This window comes from Mauremys mutica, chromosome 11 (genome assembly GCF_020497125.1).
Source record: "Mauremys mutica isolate MM-2020 ecotype Southern chromosome 11, ASM2049712v1, whole genome shotgun sequence".
In the NCBI taxonomy this organism is placed as follows: domain Eukaryota; kingdom Metazoa; phylum Chordata; order Testudines; family Geoemydidae; genus Mauremys; species Mauremys mutica.
In genome coordinates this window covers 40,209,131-40,218,318 of record NC_059082.1, presented here as the reverse complement: position 1 = coordinate 40,218,318, position 9,188 = coordinate 40,209,131, and positions in this window count along the sequence as shown.

Sequence of the window (9,188 nt, the reverse complement as noted above, 5' to 3'; positions counted from 1 at the left end):
TAGCCTTCTATGCCCTTGCTCCTCCCCCTCCCCCTCCCGAGCCTCCTGCATGCCACGAAACAGCTGATCAGGAGAAAGGGGGAGGCTCTGATTGGCAGGGCTGCCAGTGGGTGGGAGGTGCTAGGAGTGGGGGTGAGCTGATGAGGGGCTGCTGAAGTATTACTGTGGCTCTTTGGCAATGTACATTGGTAAATTCTGTCTCCTTCTCAGGCTTAGGTTGGCCACCCCTGCCATAGACACTGGTGCCCACCTTCTGGCTGCAGCCCCATTAGCAGTAATAGGAGATGGTGGCCTTTTGAACATGGGAAAATTTGCAAATTGGCACCTTTCATCATGTTTTCATGAGACAGGTTAAAAAACCCCAAATGGCTAGAGTGACGATAGACCCGTGAGAGCCAGCCATCCTGGACCCTGCAAACCCCTCCGTGCAGGGAGCTCTCCCTGGCAATGGTTACAAGGGAAATCCAGCCCCTGCAGGCAGGGAGCCCTGCTCAGCCCAGCTCAGCCTGCTGGGGAGGAGCTGGGGACAGGATTCCCGGCTATCAGGGCAGGGGGATTGGGGTCTTTTTACACTATAGTAGTTCTTTCCCTTTCCATGGAAGAATGGGGCTGGATTATGGCTCTTCAGCCCACATCTTGACTAGGGTGACCACCTTTTCAAAATGCAAAAGTGGGACACACGCAGGAGCCCTGCCCCCTGCTTCTCCTCTTCTGCCCAAAGCCCCGCCCCATGACCAGGCAATAAGCCGGAGCTGAGCAATAATAAGAGCCACTCAGGGAGTCTGAGCCACTATGGGGAGTCTCAGACACTCCACCTGCCCTGGACAGGGGGCCAGGGTACCCAAGAGCAGCCCGCAGCCTGTGTCCCCAACCCCCAGGACACACTACTCAGGGCAGGTGGAGGATCAGGGGTCCCTCCCAGCAGCCCAGGCTCCCTGGGCTGCTCTTACTACTACCCAGTTCTGGCTTCTACCCTGGCCAGGGGCAGGGCCTCAGGGGAAAGTGGAATAGAAGGGGAAGGGGTCTTGTGGCAAGAAGGGGCTACGGCCCACCTCACCCCCCCCCCCACACACCGGGAAAAGGCTATTGCTACTGCCAAGCCTCAGGCAGATGTGGAGTGGGTGCCACAGGGAATCTGGGACGAATGCTGTCCCAGAGTCATTCAGCCCAGGACCAGGATTTGTACATTTCGGGATTGTCGTGCCCAATTAAGGACGGGTCATCACCCTAACCTGAGCTGAAAGATGTGTGGAGCTGCCCTGCCCCCACCCCAGAAGGAGCATGGGGCAGCGTGTCTCAGAGAGTGTGCTACTCCATGCAGAGTGGATGTGCAATCTGCTGCATCCAAAAGACTGGCCCAAAGTGCTAGAGTTGACCATGGCCATGGCCATGGCCCCACCTCCTCACCCACCTGTCAGAGTTCTGCTTTGCAGGGGTGCCTGAGGGCACAGTCTCTCTGCTCCCCCAAGTCCATGGGCCTGGATCCTTGCATTAACAAGCACACCACCTTGAGCCCTCCCTCAGCAACCTGGAAAAACTAAACCCTACCCCTGGGCATCTGTCCCAGGCAGCACTTCCCCTTGCACAAGTGCTGAGTTTTTGTACAAAACCAGTAAGCTTTATTAAGGGGTGTGACATGGCCCTGTAAGCAGCAGCCCAATCACTGCCAATGTTGCTGCCTGAAGAGGGATTCAATCCCAGCTGGAGGCAGTTATACACATTCTGCTGGGGGACTATGAGCACCTGGATGGCAATCACTGAGCTAATGAGGTAACTGGGAGAGTATACGTGGAAGAAACAGGAACCCAAGGTAGTTCAGAGGGTGAGTCTGGGCTGAGCAGTGAGGGCATAGGGAAGTCTTGCCTTGCTGTAAGCCCACATTGTACAGTGTGATTATGTAAGGAAAGACTAAACGTAGGCCTTGGTGAAAGAGAAACAGCCCAGTATGTGTTTGTGAATATGAAACCACATGAACTGGCTTGGCAGTGAGGTTCTCTGGGTTGCAACAGAGTTGCCCTGTGACACATGGAGTCTTGTCTGGGATTATAACTCCCTGAGCTGAGGAGACATGAGGGGGAGCTGCACAAAGGCAGGAGATGCAGGCACTGTGGCCAAGATGCCACACTGGCTAGTGGAACAGCAAAAGGAGATGCAGCAGATGGAGAGGCAAGCACTTTCGGGCTGGCGAGCGGAGCAGCAGAGGACATTGCAAGAGTTCATCAAGGGGCAGATCAGGTACAGCATGACTCCTGCGGACACTGGTGCCAGTGAGGGGACTGGGAATAGTCCCAGGCCCACGGTTCAATGTAAAATGGCCCTGGTTCCTTTTTACTAACCTTTCAGAGGGTGACTACTAGTACCAGATGGGACAAGGGTGCATGGGCACTTCGACTTGCCCCTTATCTGGCCAGTGAGGCTCAGGCAGCCTATATGGCCCTGAGCAAACAGTAGGCCAGAGTCTATGGTACATGGAAGGCTGCTATTTTGGACAGGGTCAGCTGAGAAAAAACACCAGAATGTCAGGGCAGCCAGATAGGAGAGAGGGATACGTCCCAGGGCCTTGGCACAGAAATTATTGGACAGGGCCACTCGATGGCGGGATAGAGAGGATGTCAAGGCCCTAATGGACTCTGTTGTTCTGGAGTAGTTTACACAGAGCTGCCCCAAAAGGACAAGTGTCTGGGTTTGGAGGCACTAGCCATACTCAGAGGTAGGGTGACCACCTCTTCAAAATGCAAAAACAGCACACATGCCGGAGCCCTGCTCCCTCCATGGCCCTGCCCCTACTCCTCCTCTTCTCCCTGAGGCCCTGTACTCTGGCCATTCCAGGCTGGAAGCCGGAGCTGGGCAGGGTAAGAGCTGCCCTGCCCGGGCCACTGTGAGGAGCCCCAGACCCTCCACCTGCCCTGAGCGGGGTGTCGGGATGCCCAAGAGCAGCCATGGGGCCATGTCCCCACCCCTGCAGGATAAACCGTCCAGGGCAGGTGGAGGGTCCGGGGCTCCCTACAGTAGTCTGGGCTTCCTGAGTGGCTCTTACTACTGCCTGGCTCCAGCTTTTGGCCTGGCCAGGGCCTCGGGGGGGGGGGGGGAAGAGAAGGAATAGGGGTGGGGCCCCATGGTGAGGCTGGCGCTGCCCCTGAGCCTCAGGCAGGCACAGAGCAGCGCCACAGGGAATCCAGGACAAATGCTGTTTCAGAGTCATTCAGATCAGGACTCGAAATGTACATTTCGAGACTGTCCTGCCCAATTCGGGATGGATTGCCACCCTAATTAGAGGTGGTGATAAAATTAACAGAGGAGTCTGTGGAGGCTGACTTTCTAGGAAAAGAACTCCGTACCTCTGTGACCATGGGCGGGGCGGAAGAAGGCTGAAGAACTTCATGCAGTGAAGACCCAGGAAGGTGATGGGCGGGGCAAACCCGTGCAATAGTCTGTTGCCAGTGCAGGGGCGAAGGACATGTAGAGAGAGAGAGACTGCTCCTCCATGGGCTGTGGGTTCGCAGAGCTCTGTGGGTGGGCAGGCGTAAAAGGGGCACCTGGCATAAGAACAATTCTAGGCCGCAGAAGGACAAGGGGTGTTATGGATGCAGCAGCAGCATGTTCCCGAGCACCCTGGTTAGGCAGCAGTAGCGACAGGAGGGGCGGCAGTAACAATGTATTGTATGCATGGGGAAAGCGCTTACCCCATGGCAGTCATCCCCTTGGAAGTAGAAGGGAAGTTCAAATGGCAGCAAGTAGGGAAGAAAAGTCATTGCTTGACTCAGTAATGTCAGGAACAGACGAGACCCCCTTCCCCTTATGTAAAAATGAGAGAAGGTGGGGGAAAGGATCCCAGCTGGTGGGTCTATGTGAAAAGTGTAGGCCTCCAGGCAGTCCTCCAGATCCAGTGCGTGATAACCCTGGCCAGAGGGTAACAAGCTCAGAAAGAGGTGACCCCTAGAGGACTTGTGGGGAGGGAGGAGGGAAATGTGAGAAGGGGGCAGTGGAGCAGGGAGTGACAGGGCAGGCACACCTAGTGGAGAAGGAGGACAGAGGCTCTGCCAACTCCCAGGAGGAACAAGCCCTGGGCAAGGTGCAGGTGAAGCACCAAGCCCAAGAGGGGAGAGGGACCCTGACAAGGAAGACTTCATGAGTGAATCAACCCCAGTAGTCCCAAACCGGGGGCAAGGGAAGTCAGGAGAAGAGAGGGATCCCAAGGCTGTGGCTCTAGAGGGACAATTAGATATGAGCCCAGAGCCACGTAAGTTAAGGTCAGTGGGATGTGATTGGTGTGATGGCCTATGGGCTGAAGCAGAGCTGTGGGGAAAACCACCACCCTCTAAGCATACTTTTTGTGGGTGGAAGGCAGGAGACCCTCCCTGGTGGTCCATGGAAGGCCACCCCCAAGGACGCATGAACTGCCAGTGATTCCCAACCCCATAAAAAGGGTAGGGCCATGAAGAAGACTTCTTCCAGAGGCAGGAAAAGGCCTCCAGGGAAATATGAGGGGGGCGGGGGAGAGTGTGTGACAGGGCCCTGTCAGCAGCACTCCGATCACTGCATGCTGGCACCTGAAGAAGGCTGCAGGCCCAGCTGGAGGCAGTTATACAGGTTCTGTTGGGGGACTGCGAGCACTGGGGTAGCAATCACTGGGCTAACAAGGTAACAGGAAGCCAGGGGCAGCCCAGAAGGAAACTCTCAAGGTGATCCTGGGATGAGGAGTGAGGGCCGTAGGGAAGCTGCCCCTTGCTGTAAGCCTGCATTACACGGAGGAAAGATAAACAACCCGGTGTGTGTTTGTGAATGTGAAATCACATGGGCTAGCCAGGCAGTGTGGTTCCCGGAGAGCAACAGAGTTGCCCTGTGACAAGGGAACCCAGCATTAATGTGGGAAAACACAACAATGAATTAACCATATAAGTAAGTAAATCCTCTCCCCCACAGAGTCTTGGGCAGTGTCCTTGCCTCAGCTTCCCCCGCCTCCGACTAGTGTGACTGTCCAGTGCACAGATGTCCATTTGGCACCTCCCACCCCTACCCCTCTCTGGGGCATCCCACTCATCATTTGGTCATTAGTTAATGAAGTACCGTAGCCCAGGAAAGCGCTTGGGCAGGCCCCGGTCCAGCCCCTAGGGCAAGTGCTGCTTGGCTTCTGTGAGGCTTCTGCATTGTGTCTCCCTGCCCACTACCTCTAGCCATGAGACCATCTCGGCAGCGCCGCTACGCCTGTCTAGTTCAGTCCTAGGGCACCACCTCCCAACCTTGCCACAGTCACGTCAGCTCTGGGGTGCTGAGCAAACGGATCCCCCCCTCACTGGAGTTCACTCAGCTCTATTGGACCTCCCAGCATTTTCTATGTGACCAGACCTGGTTCTGAGGCTCCACCACCCAGTGCAGCCAGAGGGACGTCAGCTCTGTCATTATGCTGGGGAAGGGATCCAGTGGCAAGTAGGACCCTGGAACAGAGAGGCCATGCCACCAACCCTTCTGTTCTCCCTACAAATAGGACCCACCTCCCGCCCCCTCTGTGGTATGTCTAACACCACTGCCCAGGCATCCAGGACTGAGGTTTGGTTATGGTCCTTCCTCACTGAGGGCAGACATGCTGCCCGTCTGTCAAACACAAGGACATCCACAATGTAACTGAATATTAGCCAATATTGTACGGGGTGTTGTTGTAGCTGTGTCGGCCCCAGGGTACTAGAGAGACCAGCTGAGTGAGGGAATGTATTTTATTGGTCTCTGTCATGCACAGAAGTCAATGCAATAAAAGATATTGCCTCCCCGACCTTGTCTCTCTATTGCCCCAAATGCCTCCACTGGGAGGATGGGTAACAAGTGTGCAAAATGACCTGTCCCTTCCTTGGGTTCACCAGTAGATGGCAGCAGAGATCTCCTTCCCCTACGATCTTCAGACCACAGAGCTACTTACTACACATGCTTAGGAGCCTGGACTTTCAAAAGTGCCTATCTGCAGCTTTAGGCACCTAAATCCTTTTGAAATTCTGGCCCTAAGGGCTTTGTTCGACCAGGCCCCAAAGGCAGGGAAATGGGCTCAACATTATGAATCTGCTGGTGATTCATAGGCAGGGGCGGCTCTAGCCATTTCGCCGCCCCAAGCACGGCGGCACACCGTGGGGGGCGCTCTGCTGGTCGCCAGTCCCGTGGCTCCAGTGGACCTCCCGCAGGCGTGTCTGCGGTTGCTCCACCGAAGCCATGGGACCAGCGGACCCTCCGCAGGGACGCCTGCAGGAGGTCCACCGGAGCTTCCTGCCGCCCTACTGGCGACCGGCAGAGCACCCCCTGCGGCATGCTGCCTCAAGCACGCGCTTGGCGTGCTGGGGCCTGAAGCCACCCCTGTTCACAGGGTTTGTTCTCGTAAGTAGGAAACACCGGGAATGGATAAACCCCCGAAGTCAAAACAAAATGAATGATAGAATCAATAAGACTGTAATAAATGGAGGAGACACCGAAAGGGAAGGAGAGGGACTGGGATCAGACAGACAGCTGCTGTTCCCAAAGGGAAGGAGAGGGACTGGGATCAGCTGCTGTTGTGTTTTTCCAACCTGAGCACACAGATCTCTTCACAAAATGAAGCAAATGAACCAAGGCAAAAGGAAAGGAGTGATGGCAAGCCAGAGGCTCTGCTCATGGGTTTTCATAGGATTAGATGCTCACAAGCAGAAGCAATCCTATCAAGCAAAGGCTGCAAATACACCACGCAAGAAGACTGGGAAGTTGTGGGAAGCCTGAGAAATAGGAATCTTAAGGCTCAGTGATGTTCAGTAGTTGCTGGGAGCTCTGGCTAGAAGCTTTCGCCAGAGGCATGCAGAACTGTGGCTTAGATCAGGGTTTCTCAACCTGTGGCTCGGGATCCAAAATTGGGTCGCTATTGCCAGAATGTTTCAAAGGACCACATGGCAGCTCCTGTCTCAAGGGGCTGGCTGGGCTCGCCTCTCTGCTCCAGCCACTGCAAACTCTGGGATCCCAGCACCACCCAGGTTTGGCCCTGCCGTCATGACGACGGGAGCCTGGGTAGGCCAAATTTGAGTGAGTGGCCCTGCAGCCCCATGAGCCAGGTCACAACTCCACTCACACAAATTTGGTCCAGTCAGAGGGGCGGGGCCAAACCTGAGCAGTGCTGCAATCCTGGAGCTCAGAGCCAAGCCCAGCCAGCCCACCCCACAGTACAGCAGCTGCAAGAACCGCCACTGGAGGGGGGTGGAGGGTGAGTGCTGGGCAGAACCCAGTGTCTTGTGGGGCAGGTTCTGCCCAAAACCACCCCAGGGCCTCCACCCCCAGACTATTTACTGGGTCACGACAGGCCATAAACATTTACAAATGGATCCTGAGTCCTAAAAGGTTGATCTTAGATGATATACAGAGCCCTTATGTGAAACCTGCTGCAGAAAACCAACCCTTGTTTTCCCCATGAACGAAGGAAAAGTTGTCATAGTAAATGAAGCTGCGTACTAGGGAGGCAGGATAAAACTGATAGAAAGAGAGCTAGGTGACCAGGCTTGCAGAGCAAAGCTCCTGATATATCTAAATGTTATGCCCCAGGGGGGACAAAAAATCAGATTAATAACAGCTTCCGGGAGGGCTGAACAATTGCAGCCTCTCTGGGCATAGAGGAAGCACTGAACAAAGAATGAGGCCCAACTGGCGCCTTTCAGACTATATCAAGAAACAAAACAACAGAGGGCCACACCTGCAGCAAAGATTTTCATGAAAATGAAATTGTGACATGAACAGGGAAATTGGTGAAGAATAAAACACCCTCAGCACACATGAGTCTCTGTAGCAATCACAAGGGCATGGCTTGGCTGTCATGCCAGATTAGGATAGTGCCCAGTGCAATGAAGGGATTCCATGCCTCTGCGCATGTGACTCAGGGACCCCATTGCAGGGCATTACAATGTCACTGACACCATTGATTATCTATATGCTGTTGTGGCACAGGTTTCTCTTAAGAGTCTCGGGGAGGGGCCACCAGCTGTGGCTCCCTGAATATAGGGCTGGTTCTATACTGACCCCAGCCTGGGGCTGCTCTAACCTGTGCTGTCTCTCTTCTCCACTCCCCCCTAATATTTCTTATATTGTAGCTCTCAAAGTGCTTCACTATCTTTTAATGTATTTTTCCACCCCACCCCACTGGGAGGCAGGGCATGCCTATTATGCCCTTTGTACAGAGTGGGAACTGAGGTACAAAGATTTGCCCAAAGTCATACAGGAAGTCCATGGTGGAGCAGGGACTTGAACCCACAGTCCTAGGACAGTGCCCTAGAACACTGGACTATCCTTCCTCCCAAAGGGCTGGCTAGCAGTCAGGGTTTGTGGGTGTGAATCACACCCCCTCCCCATCCCTTCCTGCCCCACACTGCACTGGAGGAATGTGGAGTCAAGTGATTAGGTGAGACTCTTGGCTTGTATTATAATAAACAGCAAAGACACAAAGGCCCAGAAACCAGCAGGCAAAAAATTGGCCCTACAATTATTACTTTTTACAAACCTCAGGATTTTTTAAAGCCAATCTCAGGATTAGGGGACCTGAGCTGTGATTTTTGAACACTCGGTGCTGTGGCCCAGCAGGAACTGTACATGTGTCACTAGCAGCCAAGGCTCCAAATGCTACCTGGACAGGACACATGGCGGAGGGATAGTTCAGTGGTTTGAGCATTGGCCTGCTAAACGCAGGATTGTGAGCTCAATCCTTGAGGGGGCCATTTGGGGATTTAGTTGGGGATTGGCCCTGCTCTGAGTAGGGGGTTGGACTAGATGACCTCCTGAGGCCCTTCCAACTCTGATATTCTATGTGTAGGATCTGCTGACCTATGTCCTCACTAGCACAGGAGCTATCCAAAGAGTGGGCAGTGGCATTTAGGTTTCAGTCCCATTCTTGGTGGCAGCTTTAATGTATTCCAGAGGTCGGCAACCTCTGGTGCACAGCTCCCCAGGGTAAGCACCCTGGCGGGCCGGGCCAGTTTGTTTACCTGCTGCGTCGGCAGGTTCGGCGGACTGCGGCTCCCACTGGCCACGGTTCGCCATCCCAGGCCAATGGGGGCGGTGGGAAGCGCCACGGGCTGAGGGACATACTGGCCGCAGCTTCCCGCCGCTCCCATTGGCCTGGGATGGCGAACCGCGGCCAGTGGGAGCGGCAATCGGCTGAACCTGCCAACACAGCAGATAAACAAACTGGCCCGGCCTGC